Raw genomic sequence first — 16,344 nt, forward strand, 5'->3', positions numbered from 1 at the left:
AGCTGTATGTTCACAGACGAAAAAATGAAGCATATCAAGAAAAGAACACTGTCCCTACTGTGAAACATGGAGGAGGCTCTGTTATGTTCTGGGGCTGCTTTGCTGCGTCTGGCACAGGGTGTCTTGAATCTGTGCAGGGTACAATGAAATCTCAAGACTATCAAGGAATTCTAGAGAGAAATGTACTAGCCAGTGTCAGAAAGCTTGGTCTCAGTCGCAGGTCATGGGTCTTGCAACAGGACAATGACCCAAAACACACCGCTAAAAACACCCAAGAATGGCTAAGAGGAAAAAATTGGACTATTCTAAAGTGGCCTTCTATGAGCCCTGACCTCAATCCTATTGAGCATCTTTGGAAGGAGCTGAAACATGCAGTCTGGAAAAGGCACCCTTCAAACCGGACACAACTGGAGCAGTTTGCTCATGAGGAGTGGGCCAAAATACCTGCTGAGAGGTGCAGATGTCTCATTGACAGTTACAGGAAGCGTTTGATTGCAGTGATTGCCTCAAAAGGTTGCGCAACAAAATATTAAGTTAGGGGTACCATCATTTTTGTCCATGCCTGTTTCATGAGTTTATTTTTTTACATAATTCTGTTGAAGCATGGTTGAAAAACAATGTCTGACTTTCATTGGTTAACATTTATAGAATTTTAATTTATTATTACTTTTGTCAGATTAAAGTTATTTCTGTGACCATTGTGACTTTTTCTTTCATTGACCAAAGGGTACCAACAATTTTGTCCACGTCTGTATTTCTCACACACAGTATGGGTATATGTAAAAATACACCCCAAAACACATTGCCCTACTTCTCCTGAGTACGGCGATACCACATGTGTGACACTTTCTTGCAGCCTAGGTGCGCAAAGGGGCCCAAATTCCAATGAGTACTTTTAGGATTTCACAGGGCATTTTTTACGCATTTGGATTCCAAACTACTTCTCACGCTTTAGGGCCCCTAAAATACCAGGGCAGTATAAATACCCCACAAGTGACCCCATTTTGGAAAGAAGACACCCCAAGGTATTCCGTGAGGGGCATGGCGAGTTCCTAGAATATTTTTTTTTGGGCACAAGTTAGCGGAAAATGATTTTTTATTTTTTTGATCTTACAGTCTCATATTCCACTAACTGGTGGCAAAAAATACAATTTTACATGAACTCGCCATGCCCCTCATGAAATACCTTGGGGTGTCTTCTTTCCAAAATGGGGTCACATGTGGGGTATTTATACTGCCCTGGCATTTTAGGGGCCCTAAAGCGTGAGAAGAAGTGTGGAATACAAATGTCTAAAAAAATTTACGCATTTGGATTCCGTGAGGGGTATGGCGAGTTCATGTGAGATTTAATTTTTTGTCACAAGTTAGTGGAATATTAGACTTTGCAAGAAAAAAAAAAAAAACCCAACTACTACTAATTTCTACTAACTTATCTCTACTAACTACTGTACTAACTACTGATCTTTATAGCGCCGCAGCGATTTTACAGTGTTTTTGCAGTGATCAGAAAAAAAAAATCTGCCACTGCGGTGGGGCGGACTGAACGCTGAACGTTTTGCGGATCCGTGGTATCCGCGTTTTGCGGATCCGCAAAACACATACGGACGTCTGAATGGAGCCTTACAGGGGGGTGATTAATGACAGGGGGGGTGATCAGGGAGTCTATATGGGGTGATCAGGGGTTAATAAGTGACAGGAAGGGGGGGTATAGTGTAGTGTGGTGTGGTGATTGGTGCTACTTACAGAATTGCCTGTGTCCTCTGGTGGTCGATCCAAGCAAAAGGGACCACCAGAGGACCAGGTATATTAGACGCTGTTAACAAAACAGCGTCTAATATACCTTTTTGGGGTTAAAAAAAAAATCAAAAAAAATAAATAAATCGCATCTACAGCCTGCCAGCGAATGATCGCCGCTGGCAGGCTGTAGATCAACTCATTTACCTTGCGATCCTGTGAACGCGCATTCCTGTTTTTGAAATGCTGTTATTCCATTACATTTTCATACCCCGTTTACTAAGCAAACTGATGTGGATCAGTTAATTAACATAGAAACATAGAACGTGTCAGCAGATAAGAACCATTTGGCCCATCTAGTTTGCCCAATATACTTAATACTATGAATAGCCCTCTGGCCCTATCTTATATGAAGGATGGCCTTATGGCTATCCCATGCATGCTTAAACTCCTGTATTTGCAGCTACCACTTCTGCAGGAAGGCTATTCCATGCATCCACTACTCTCTCAGTAAAGTAATACTTCCTGATATTACTTTTAAACCTTTGCCCCTCTAATTTAAAACTATGTCCTCTTGTAGCAGTTTTTCTTTTAAATATTTTCTCCTCTTTTACCTTGTTGATTCCCTTTATGTATTTAAAAGTTTCTATTATATCCCCTTTCTTCCAAGCTATACATGTTAAGGGGCTTTAATCTTTCCTGGTAAGTTTTGTCCTGCAATCCATGTACTCGTTTAGTAGCTCTTCTCTGAACTCTCTCCAAAGTATCAATATCCTTCTGGAGATATGGTCTCCAGTACTGCGCACAGTACTCCAAATTAGATCTCACTAGTGCTCTGTAGAGCGCATGAGCACCTCCCTTTTTCTACTGGTAATGCCTCTCCCTATACACGCAAGCATTCTGCTAGCATTTCCAGCTGCTCTATGACATTGTCTGCCTACCTTTAGGTCTTCTGAAATAATGACCCCTAAATCCCTTTCCTCAGATACTGTGGTTAGGACTGTATGACTGATTTTATATTCTGCTCTTGGCTTTTTACGCCCCAGGTGCATTATCTTGCACTTAACATAAAATTTTAGTTGCCAGATTTTTGTCCATTCCTCTAGTTTTCCTAAATCCTTTTCCATTTGGTGCATCCCTCCAGGAACATCAACCCTGTTTCAAATCTTTGTGTCATCAGCAAAAAGACACACCTTACCATCGAGGCCTTCTGCAATTTCACTGATAAAGGTATTAAACAATATGGGTCCCAGAACAGATCCCTGAGGTACCCCACTGGTAACAAGACCATGGTCTGAATATACTCCATTGACTACAACCCTCTGTTGTCTGTCCCTCAGGTAATTGTTGGAGGAAAACTCGTTGTGTTAATTACATTTGCTTAATTCATTTAGACCTACTTATGCATAGCAAACTTTCATGACGTGTTACAACAATTCTGACTTCGGATTTGTAATCCGCACACTCAATCTAGTATAGGACAAATTGTTTTTGCCCAGTAGCAGACGAAATATATATTTTTTGTTGCGTGCCAATTCTGCTTCCTTTTTATTAATATGTTTAACTGGGTCGCCTCCTCTCCACATATTTTCCACCCCCATAAACTTTAGACCCTCCAGATTTTTTGGGTGGCTCTTTTTAAAATCCGCTGACACGGATTTTCTGTTTCTTATATGTTCACCAATTCTTATTTTAAAGGTCATTCCCACATATTGCAGTTTACATGGACACATATTACTCCCCCTCACTTTAAAATCCTTTTTTCAAACTACTGCATTTTTCTTCTTTTGATCTATACTTACACCCAACACAAAAACACCACCACGAAAACATGCCGTTAATAGGTGCCGTTTTCCCTCTCTGCAAACAACCATTTAATGATTTTATCTTCAATTGTAGGTGCTCTTGAATATAAATGGAGGTTTTTCCAAGAGAGAGTGGCCCAACGGTGTATCATTTCTGATGGTTCCCCAGTTAATTTTTTGTATTTATTTTAATCAGTGGGCATACTGAGGAATATTGTGTGGAGAAAGCAAATTTATATTTTATCTCCATCTTTTATTGCTTTTTCTTTTACAATTTTATTTTCTCTCCCTACAGCTTTGAGAGAATTTATTAGGTATATTAATCCCTTCAGGACCTTGCCATTTTTCACCTTAAGGACCAGGCCATTTTTTGCAAATCTGAAGTGTCAATTTATGTGGTGATAACTTTAAAACGTTCTTACTTCTACAGGCCATTCAGAGATTATTTTCTGGTCACGTATAGTACTTACCGGTAAGTACTAATTCCGGCTTTCTAATTATACTGCCCTGGCAATTTAGGGGCCCATATGTGTGAGAAGTACTTTGCAATCAAAATCTGTAAAAAATGACCGGTGAAATCCGAAAGGTGCACTTTGGAATATGTGCCCCTTTGCCCACCTTGGCATCAAAAAAGTGTCACACATCTGGTATCGCCGTACTCAGGAGAAGTTGGGGAATGTGTTTTGGGCTGTCATTTTACATATACCCATGCTGGGTGAGAGAAATATCTTGGCAAAAGACAACTTTTCCCATTTTTTTATACAAAGTTGGCATTTGACCAAGATATTTATCTCACCCAGCATGGGTATATGTAAAATGACACCCCAAAACACATTGCCCAACTTCTCCTGAGTACGGCGATACCAGATGTGTCACACTTTTTTGCTGCCAAGGTGGGCAAAGGGGCACATATTCCAAAGTGCACCTTTCGGATTTTGCAGGGCATTTTTTACACATTTTGATTGCAAAGTTCTTCTCACACATTTGGGCCCCTAAATTGCCAGGGCAGTATAACTACCCCACAAGTGACCCCATTTTGGAAAGAAGACACCCCAAGGTATTCCGTGAGGGGCATGGCGAGTTCCTAGAATTTTTTATTTGTTGTCGCAAGTTAGTGGAATATGAGACTTTGTAAGGAAAAAAGAAAAAAAAAGAAAAATCATCATTTTCCGCTAAATTGTGACAAAAAATAAAAAATTCTAGGAACGCGCCGTGCCCCCCACGGAATACCTTGGGGTGTCTTCTTTCCAAAATGGGGTCACTTGTGGCGTAGTTATACTGCCCTGGCAATTTAGGGGCCCAAATGTGTAAGAAGTACCTTGCAATCAAAATGTGTAAAAAATGGCCTGCGAAATCCGAAAGGTGCACCTTTGCCCACCTTGGCTGCAAAAAAGTGTCACACATGTGGTATCGCCGTACTCAGGAGAAGTTGGGCAATGTGTTTTGGGCTGTCATTTTACATATACCCATGCTGGGTGAGAGAAATATCTTGGCAAAAGACAGCTTTTCCCATTTTTTTATACAAAGTTGGCATTTGACCAAGATATTTTTCTCACCCAGCATGGGTATATGTAAAATGACACCCTAAAACACATTCCCCAACTTCTCCTGAGTACGGCGATACCACATGTGTGACACTTTTTTGCAGCCTAGATGCGCAAAGGGGCCCAAATTCCTTTTAGGAGGGCATTTTTAGACATTTGGATCCCAGACTTCTTCTCACACTTTCGGGCCCCTAAAAAGTCAGGGCAGTATAAATACCCCACATGTGACCCCACTTTGGAAAGAAGACACCCCAAGGTATTCAATGAGGGGCATGGCGAGTTCCTCGAATTTTTTATTTTTTTTTGCATAAGTTAGCGGATATTGATTTTTTTTTGTTTTTTTTCTCACAAAGTCTCACTTTCCGCTAACTTAGGACAAAAATTTCAATCTTTCATGGACTCAATATGCCCCTCACGGAATACCTTGGGGTGTCTTCTTTCCGAAATGGGGTCACATGTGGGGTATTTATACTGCCCTGGCTTTTTAGGGGCCCTAAAGCGTGAGAAGAAGTCTGGAATATAAATGTCTAAAAACGTTTACGCATTTGGATTCCGTGAGGGGTATGGTGCGTCCATGTGAGATTTTATTTTTTTGACACAAGTTAGTGGAATATGAGACTTTGTAAGAAAAAACAAAAACAAAAACAAACAAAAAATTTCCGCTAACTTGTGCCAAAAAAATGTCTGAATGGAGCCTTACCAGGGGGGGAGTGATCAATGACAGGGGGGTGATCAATGACAGGGGGGTGATCACCCATATAGACTCCCTGATCACCCCCCTGTCATTGATCACCCCCCCTGTAAGGCTCCATTCAGACATCCGGATGATTTTTTACGGATCCATGGATACATGGATCGGATCCACAGAACGCATGCGGACGTCTGAATGGAGCCTTACAGGGGGGTTATCAATGACAGGGGGTGATCAGGGTAATCAGGGTGATCACCCCCCTGTCACTGATCACCCCCCCTGTAAGGCTCCATTCAGACATCCGCATGATTTTTTACGGATCCATGGATACATGGATCGGATCCACAGAACGCATGCGGACGTCTGAATGGATCCTTTCAGGGGGGTTATCAATGACAGGGGGTGATCAGGGTAATCGGGGTGATCACCCCCCTGTCAGGCTCCATTCAGACATCCGCATGATTTTTTACGGATCCATGGATCGGATCCACAAAACGCATGCGGACGTCTGAATGGAGCCTTACAGGGGGGTTATCAATGACAGGGGGTGATCAGGGTGATCACCCCCCTGTCACTGATCACCCCCCCTGTAAGGCTCCATTCAGACATCCGCATGATTTTTACGGATACATGGATACATGGATCGGATCCGTAAAAATCATGTGGACGTCTGAATGGAGCCTTACAGGGGGGTGATCAATGACAGGGGGGTGATCAATGACAGGGGGTGATCAGGGAGTGTATATGGGGGATCACCCGCCTGTCATTGATCACCCCCCTGTAAGGCTCCATTCAGACGTCCGCATGATTTTTACGGATCCATGGATACATGGATCGGATCCGTAAAAATCATGCGGACGTCTGAATGGAGCCTTACAGGGGGGTGATCAATGACAGGGGGGTGATCAATGACAGGGGGTGATCAGGGAGTGTATATGGGTGATCACCCGCCTGTCATTGATCACCCCCCTGTAAGGCTCCATTCAGACGTCCGCATGATTTTTACGGATCCATGGATACATGGATCGGATCCGTAAAAATCATGCGGACGTCTGAAGGGAGCCTGACAGGGGGGTGATCAATGACAGGGCGGTGATCAATGACAGGGGGTGATCAGGGAGTGTATATGGGTGATCACCCGCCTGTCATTGATCACCCCCCTGTAAGGCTCCATTCAGACGTCCGCATGATTTTTACGGATCCATGGATACATGGATCGGATCCGTAAAAATCATGCGGACGTCTGAACGGAGCCTGACAGGGGGGTGATCAATGACAGGGCGGTGATCAGGGAGTTTATATGGGGTGATCATGGGTGATCAGGGGTTTATAAGGGGTTAATAAGTGACCGGGGGGGGGGGGGGGGGGGGGGTGTAGTGTAGTGTAGTGTGGTGTTTGGTGGGACTGTACTGACCTACCTGAGTCCTCTGGTGGTCGATCCTAACAAAAGGGACCACCAGAGGACCAGGTAGGAGGTATATTAGACGCTGTTATGAAAACAGCGTCTAATATACCTGTTAGGGGTTAAAAAATTCGGATCTCCAGCCTGCCAGCGAGCGATCGCCGCTGGCAGGCTGGAGATCCACTCGCTTACCTTCCGTTCCTGTGAGCGCGCGCGTTCACAGGAAATCTCGTGTCTCGCGAGAAGACGCGTATATGCGTCCAGGAGGAGTAAAGCAACCACCTCCCGGACGCATATACGCGTACAGCGGTCGGGAGGTGGTTAAAGAGGTCCAACCTATAATGTTTGGCAAAGGTATGGATACTGGACCAAGTGGCAGCCTTACAGATCTCCTCTAGGGAGACACCCGCTCTTTCTGCCTGAGAAGAAGACATTGCCCTGGTAGAGTGGGCTTTGATATTGCCCGGGCCCGAAAGATTCTTTAAGGAATAACAGGAAGTGATGGTAGCTTTGATCCATCTGGCAATGGAGGACTTGGAAACTTTCTGACCCTTGTTTCTTCCTCCAAACTGGATAAAGAGGCAATCTGATTTCCTAAAGTCTTTAGTGGTCTCTAAATAATCCAGTACTGCCCGTCTGACATCAAGTGAATGAAGGGTAGATTCCCAATCATTAGATGGGTTGTCAAATAGGGAAGGAAGGGTGATCTCCTGGTCCTTATGAAATTTCGAGACTACCTTTGGTAGAAAACACGGGCCTAGTTTTAGGACTATCCTGTCATCCAGGACCTGTAAGTAAGGCTCTCTAATTGAAAGAGCCTGTAATTCACTTATCCTGCTGGCTGAGGTGATTGCAACCAGGAATGCAGTCTTGTAGGATTTGTGCTTCAAGGAGCAGTCACTCAGAGGTTCAAACGGAGGATGAGATAGTCCCCTAAGGAAGATGTCCAGATCCCAGAAGGGTACATGAGGTCTTAGGGTCGGACCTAGCCTTGTTGTTGCCTTCATGAAGCGTTTTATCCACCTATGGCCTGCCAGCTCGGTGTCGTAAAAGCAACTAAGAGCTGATATTTGTACCCTGAGTGTGGATGGTCTTAATCCCATGTCGAAACCTCTTTGTAGAAAATCCAGAATCATTTGGATGTTTGGGGCCGAGGTATTTGGTGAAGGCAAACCTGACCATGAGCAGAAACGCTTCCAGATTTTTAGGTAAATTGAAAAGGTCACCTTCTTTAACCCCTTAGGGACACAGCCTTTTTACACCTTAGGACCAGGCCATTTTTTGCAAATCTGACCAGTGTCACTTTAAGTGCTGATAACTTTAAAACGCTTTGACTTATCCAGGCCGTTCTGAGATTGTTTTTTCGTCACATATTGTACTTCATGACACTGGTAAAATGAAGTCAAAAAAAATATTTTTTTTGCACAAAATAATACCTAATTTACCAAAAAATCTCAAAAATTTGCAAATTTCAAAGTTTCAGTTTCTCTACTTCTGTAATACATAGTAATACCCCCAAAAATTGTGATGATTTTACATTCCCCATATGTCTACTTCATGTTTGTAGCATTTTGGGAATGATATTTTATTTTTTGGGGATGTTACAAGGCTTAGAAGTTTAGAAGCAAATTTTGAAAATTTTCAGAAATCGTCAAAATCCCACTTTTTATGGACCAGTTCAGGTTTGAAGTCATATTGTGAGGCTTAGATAATAGAAAACTCCCAAAAATGACCCCATCTAAGAAACTACACCCCTCAAGGTATTCAAAACTGATTTTACATACGTCGTTAACCCTTTAGGTGTTGCACAAGAGTTATTGGCAAATGGGGATGAAATTTGAGAATTTCATTTTTTTGTCTATTTTTCCATTTTCACCCATTTTTTCCACTAACAAAGCAAGGGTTAACAGCCAAACAAGACTGTATCTTTATTGCCCTGACTCTGCCGTTTACAGAAACACCCAATATGTGGCCGTAAACTACTGTACGGCCACACAGCGGGGCGTACAGTGAAAGGTGAGCCGTTTGGTTTTTGAAAGGCTGATTTTTATGGACTGGTTTATTTACACCATGTCCCATTTGAAGCCCCCTGATGCACCCCTAGAGTAGAAACTCCATAAAAGTGACCCCATCTAAGAAACTACACCCCTCAAGGTAATCAAAACTGATTTTACATACATTTTTAACCCTTTAGGTGTTGCACAAGATTTAATGGAAAATAGAGATACAATTTCCAAATTTCACTTTTTTGGCAGATTTTCCATTTTAATATTTTTTTTCCAGTTACAAAGAAAGGGTTAACAGCCAAACAAAACTCATTATTCATGGCCCTAACTCTGTAGTTTACAGAAACACCCCATATGTGGTCGTAAACTGCTGTACGGGCACACGGCAGGGCGCAGAAGGAAAGGAATGCCATACGGTTTTTGGAAGGCAGATTTTGCTGGACTGGTTTTTTGACACCATGTCCCATTTGAAGCCCCCCTGATGCACCCCTAGAGTAGAAACTCAAAAAAAGTGACCCCATTTTAGAAACTACGGGATAGGGTGGCAGTTTTGTTGGTACTAGTTTAGGGTACATATGATTTTTGGTTGCTCTATATTACACTTTTTGTGCGGCAAGGTAACAAGAAATACCTTTTTGGCACAGTTTTTTTTTTTGTTATTTACAACATTCATCTGACAGGGTAGATCATGTGGTAATTTTATAGAGCAGGTTGTCACGGACGTGGCGATACATAATATGTATACAATTTTTTTTATTTATGTAAGTTTTACACAATGATTTCATTTTTAAAACAAAAAAAGGTTTTAGTGTCTACATAGTCTAAGAGCCATAGTTGTTTCAGTTTTTGGGCCATTATCTTGAGTAGGGTCTCATTTTTTGCGGGATGAGATGACGGTTTGATTGGCACTATTTTGGGGGTGCATATGATTTTTTGATCGCTTGCTATTGCACTTTTTGTGATGTAAGATGACAAAAAATTGCTTTTTTTACACTGTTTTTATTTTTTATTTTTTTACGGTGGTCACCTGAGGGGTTAGGTCATGTGATATTTTTATAGAGCCGGTCCATACGGACGCGACAATACCCAATATGTATACTTTTTTTTATTTATGTAAGTTTTACACAATGATTTCATTTTTAAAACAAAAAAAGTTTTAGTGTCTACATAGTCTAAGAGCCATAGTTTTTTCAGTTTTTGGGCGATTATCTTAAGTAGGGTCTCATTTTTTGCGGGATGAGATGACGGTTTGATTGTTACAATTTTGGCGTACATGCGACTTTTTTGATCACTTTTATTACCTTTTTTTGGGAAGTAAGGTGGGCAAAATTTCTATTTTATCATAGTTTTTAATTTTTTATTTTTATGGCGTTCACCGTTCGGGTAAAGTAACATTACCGTTTTATAGATCAGGTCGTTACGGACGCGGCGATACCAAACATGTGTAGGGAATTTCATTTTTTTCATTTTTAATCAGTGATAAATGTGTTTTTTGATTTTTACTTTTTTTTCACTTTTTTCACTTTTTTTTTGACCCAGACCCACTTGGTTCTTGAAGATCCAGTGGGTCTGATGTCTATATAATACAGTACTGTACTCTATATAGGGTACTGCACTGTATTTTACTTACACTGAACAGATCTATGCTTTCAGCATAGATCTGTTCAGCACCATGGACAGCAGGACGCCTGAGCAGGCGTCCTGTTGCCATGGGAACCTTCCCCGTCTGCCACAACTTCGCAGACGGGGAAGGGTAAGCACAGGGCTGAGGGGGGCTCTCTGGGGGCTCTCTCCCTCTCCATCGGGGGGCTGCAAAGGCACAGCAGCCCCCCGATCGGAGAGGGAGGGAGCTCCCTGTGCTGTTAACCTTTTCCATACAGCGGTCCGTACGGACCGCTGTATGGAAAGGGTTAAATGGCTGACATCGCATCAACGATGTCAGCCGTTTATACCAGGGTGCCAGCAATGTGCTGGCACCCTGGTATACCCACTAGAAACCAACGATTACGCAATGGGAGGCGGGCGGGGGATCGCGATCCCGCCTGCCGCACCGCCCGCCTCCCGCACCGCCCGCAACCCTCCCCCTGCACCACCCGCCCACTAAATATCATTCAGGGGTGCAGGGGGAGGAAGATCATATATATTCTGGGCATTGTAAAGTTTCTGATCCCCGCGGTCAGGGACCGCGGGGATCAGAAACGGCAAAAAGCGCATCAAACCGCAGGTCTGAATTGACCTGCGGTTTGTTGCGATCGCCTACATGGGGGGGGTCACGGGACCCCCCCGCGCATTTAGCCTAGGTGCCTGCTCAATGATTTGTGCAGGCACCTTGTTCCGATCACTGCCAGCTGGGCGGCAGTGATCGAAACAACACATGACGTACCGGTACGTCATGTGTCCTTAAGTACCAGGGCATCATGACGTACCGGTACGTCATGTGTCCTGAAGAGGTTAAAACAGAACGTGATACCTCATAAAATATTTATTATTTAACATTCCCCATATGTCTACTTTATGTTGGCATCATTTAGTTAATGCAATTTCATTTTTTTAGGACTTAGAAATTTAGAAGCAAATCTTGAAATGTTTAAGAAAATTTCCAAAACCCATTTTTTAAGGACCATTTCCGGTCTGAAGTCACTTTGTGGGGCTTACATAGTAGAAAGCCCCCATAAATAACCAGATTGTAGAAACTACACCCCTCAAGTAACTCAAAACTGATTTTACAAACGTTAACCCTTTAGGTGTTCCACAAGAATTAAAGGAAATAGAGATGACATTTCTAAATTTCACTTTTTTTTTTTAGCAGATTTTCCATTTTAATCCATTTTTTTCAGCCAAACAAAACTCAATATTTATTACCCTGATTCTGCGGTTTACAGAAACACCCCACATGTGGTCGTAAACTGATGTAAGGGCAAATGGCAGGTTGCAGCAGAAAAGGAACATCATATGGTTTTTGGAAGGCAGATTTTGCTCAACTGGTTTTTAGATGCCATGTCCCATTTGAAGCCCCCCTGATGCACCATTACAGTAAAAACTCCCAAAAAGTGACCCCATTTTGGAAACTAGGGGATAAGGTGCCAGTTTTATTGGTTCCATTTTTGGGTACATATGATTGTTTTCATCATTCATTATTACACTTTACGGGGCAAGGTGACCAAAAAAAAAAATTTGTTAATTTTGGCACTGTTTTATAAAAAAATAAAAATAAAATAAAAATTTGAAACTTTATTTATATAAATTAAAAACACTTTTTTTTTTAAAACTATTTCTGTCCCACTCTGGAACTTCAACTTTTGGGGGTCTGATCTCCTCTACAATGCTTTACAATACATCTATCATACACTAACAGGTTGCCTAGGAGACCCAGCCCGAGGCTGAATCTCCTGGGCACCCTTAGAAGGCAGGTCCCGATGCCATGCAAGGCATTGGGCAGCCTTGTCACACATCAGGTCCCTGCCAAAGCAGCGCAGGGACTCAATGCGCTCCTTCACCTGCCGCAAACCACTACTATGTTGCGGTCAGCACTGACCGCGGCATAGAAGGTGTTAATCCACCGGCATTGCTGTAAACTGCGATGTGGACAGATACAGCAGGGGCCCGGCTACCAGGGATTGCCGGACCCTGCAGTGATCGGGGGTCGCACCGCTCAGGTGCCCGCCCGATCACCATGACGCACTATTAAGACAAAATGCGGGAAGTCACCGACTTCCATGACGCAATAGTACGTCACATGTCAAGGGGTTAATCATGGTGGTGCATTGTTTTATATTGATAGTGGTTACGTTGCCTGATGGCAGCAATGATGCAGAGTGGCCTCCATATGAAGTACTAAAGCCCAAGTGCGCTTGCGTATAGTACTACACATGTTGGTGTATGTTTTCTGGAGATGCACTTGCACACAATACTGCAAGGCCCATTTTGTATGTATATGCATTGTATTGTGTTTTGCATGTGAAAATATGCTATGGTGTTGCCTGGATTTGATAACATACCAGCGTATTTTGTTATATTGCCTTCGCAACAACTGTGACCTACTTGTGCATGCACATCACTTAAAATCTGCCGATTCATTACCAAAGCCTCGCCTTGAGCATTTGATATCCAAGCCTTACTCTAGCATGTGTTGCGCCGGAACATTGTCATCCTTTGGACACCACCACAAGGCCCTTCTGATATTTATACCCCATAATCTCAGGCAGCCTTACCCCTGACAAAGGGGTGTGCGTGGGGCTTTGGTCCTTCCACTACAACAGATATGTGAAACTAGTATTCGTTGTATTTATTTCAACTTTTGTATCACTAATCCTTGCAAATGCTGCTGTATTCTTCTCTTTGAGACATTTACTGTAGCAATTTAGATGACATCATTGTTCACTTGCACTTTTTAATCACTGGTCTCTAAAAAAATTTTTTGTCTGGTTCATGAATTAGGTACTTTGTCTCACTGAAATATACCTTATTATAGGCAGATCGAGTGGAAGGTGTAGGTATATGCATTATTTTCACTGTACACCTCCCATGTAACATTGTTTTTAACCCTTAGGATACTAGAGGTTTTTTTTGATTTTGCATTCTTAATTTTCTTTCCCATCTTCCTTGAGCCATATCTTTTAAAAAAAAATTCTGTTCACATAGCTGTACGAGTGCTTATTTTTTACGGGACAAGTTGTACTTTTTTAATGCCACCATTTATTATGGCATATAATGTAGTGGGAAGAAGTAAAAAAAATTCCCATGTTTTTAAGGCCTCTAGCACACGAATGTTGCGTGCCGTGGCCGTATTGTGGCCCACATACGACGGGTCCGCAATACACGGGCACTGGCCCCTGTGCACTCCGCAATCACGGAGATGCGGAATGGAAGCACGGATCAGAACCCCACGAAAGCGCTACGGAGTGCTCCCGTGGTGTTTCTGTCCGTGCTTTCCACACCTCAAAAAAATAGAACTTGTTCTATTTTTTTTTGCAGTGCGGACGGATGAGTTGAATGGGTCTCGATCCGTCCCGGGCCCGGCACAGACGTTACAAATTGTGGTCCCCAATGTGCAGAACGGATGCCCAACGTTCGTGTGTAAGAGGCCTAATTCTGAACAGTCATGGATTTTTTATGTCCATTTAAATGTCAGAATTGCCCATTTCTTATGTCGGCTAAAATAAGAATTGCAGCTTAAACGCCCCAGGTCTCTTCAGCGAGACCTAGCACATTAAAATCAATTACCGGCCTCCTTACTGGCCGTAAAGGATGTCAGTAAGAATCCCTGAAGCGTGATCACGGCATCATTTTTTAAACAGAATTTTTTTTGCATTGCAACCCAAATTTGGGCTTGGGCTTGATTTTTGCAGGACTTGTGGTTTACATTGGTAACATTTTGGGGTACATAAATGTTTTTGATCACATTTTATTCAGTTTTTTTGGTGATGAATAAGGAAAAAAGCAGCAATACTGGCTTTTTTGTTTTGTTTTACGGCGTTCACCATACATTAAATGATGATTGCATAATGCAGGTTGTTACAGACGTGGCGATGCTAAATATGTGAAGGAGATTTTATTTTTGCACTTTTTTCTGTTGAAAAACAGTTTTTCAATGGAAAAGTTTTCTTTTCTTTGGATTTTTTTTAACAATTAATATTTTAATCATGTAACAGTCCCACAAGAGGACTACAATAAGCAATCTTTTGATCGCTTTTAAAATACATTGTACTATTCCTATAGAACAATGTATTTTAATACAGTGCTATACTGACATTTACTAGTAGGCTGCGCAAGAGAGGGGCAGGCCTGGGGCTTGACAGACACCTGGCCTGCTTGCACTGGCATCAGCACCTCGCTCCCTTTGTATCCACTTACATGCTGCAGGCGCCATGAGGTTAAACAGCCGCAATCAGCGCTCCTGTTGGTCCAGGCCACTAGAGCAAGAGTGTGACTAATATATAACAGCCATGCATCCACTCTCCTTTGCATGGCAGACCTGTGCAGAGCTTAGAGTGGACCAACCTAAGGTCCCTTAGCAACAGCTATGAAAATTCGTATTGGTGGTCACTAATGGGTTAAGTTAGATAAAGAAGCTAGTCCCCATTTTTGCTCGTTTTATTATGTGTTCTTGCATAGCAAGACCACATACTGTTATCTCACATATATATTCTTATGTGTTCTTGCATAGCAAGACCACATAATGTTATCTCACATATATATTCTTATTCTTATTATAGCCAAATTTGCCACCCTAACTCCTCCCACAGTTTTTACACTACATAGACAAAAATTTACCAAAACGTGCAGATTGTGCCCGATCGGATTGCTATTACTTTGTGGAGCGATCCCACCCCCGGGGCCCCCGTGGCGGGCCCCGGAAGCCCCCTTTTTTCCCATAGACTTTGACAGGGTAAATTTTCAAATCGCTCCCACTCGCCAGGCTTTGAGGCTAAAGTCACCAAACTTGGGTCACTTAGTCATGGGCTCAACCCGAAAATTTTTGGCACATTTCGGGGACCCCAAAATGTAGGCGGGGCCACACAGAACCAATCAAAATCTCCCCATTGACTATAATGAGACCTTCAAATCGCTACTCCTCCCACATTTTTAGGAGTACAAATTCCAAACTTTGCAGACTTGGTCGGCACCCACCCGAGTACCTTGCTTGTGCTTTGTTACCCGATCCCACCCTCCGGGCCCCTGGGACAGGGCCCCCAAAATCCAAGTTTTTCCCATTGACTTTGACAGGGAAAATTTTCAAATCGCTCCCAGTCGCACAGATTTTAAACTAAAGTCACCAAACTTGGGTCACTTAGTCATGGGGTCAACGCGCAATTTGTTAGCACATTTCGGAGACCCGAAAATTTGGGCGGGGCCACACAGAACCAATCAAATTCTCCCCATTGACTACAATGAGACGTTCAAATTGCTACTCCTCCCACAGATTTAGGAGTATAAATACCGAACTTTGCACTCTTGGTCGGCACATACCCGAGTATCTTGCTTGTGCTTTGTTAACCGATCCCACCCTCCGGGCCCCTGGGGCGGGCCCCCGAAAACCTCTTTTTTTCTCCCATAGAGTTTTATTGGAAAAATGCAAATGTTTGTCACTCATACAGCTTCGGAGTGAAACTCACCAAACTTGGGTCACTCAGTCATGGGGTCAACCTGGAAATTTCTGTCA

The 16,344-nt window shown here is 42.8% G+C and overlaps 1 protein-coding gene across 3 annotated transcripts in view; it reads right to left on the reverse strand.

The window, feature by feature from the left end:
* The window catches only part of LOC122946595 (methyl-CpG-binding domain protein 3-like), a 180,653-nt gene that overhangs the window by 69,756 nt on the left and 94,553 nt on the right, over positions 1–16,344 (reverse strand). The window lies entirely within an intron of this gene.

The sequence above is a fragment of the Bufo gargarizans genome, chromosome 1 (assembly GCF_014858855.1).
Source record: "Bufo gargarizans isolate SCDJY-AF-19 chromosome 1, ASM1485885v1, whole genome shotgun sequence".
In the NCBI taxonomy this organism is placed as follows: domain Eukaryota; kingdom Metazoa; phylum Chordata; class Amphibia; order Anura; family Bufonidae; genus Bufo; species Bufo gargarizans.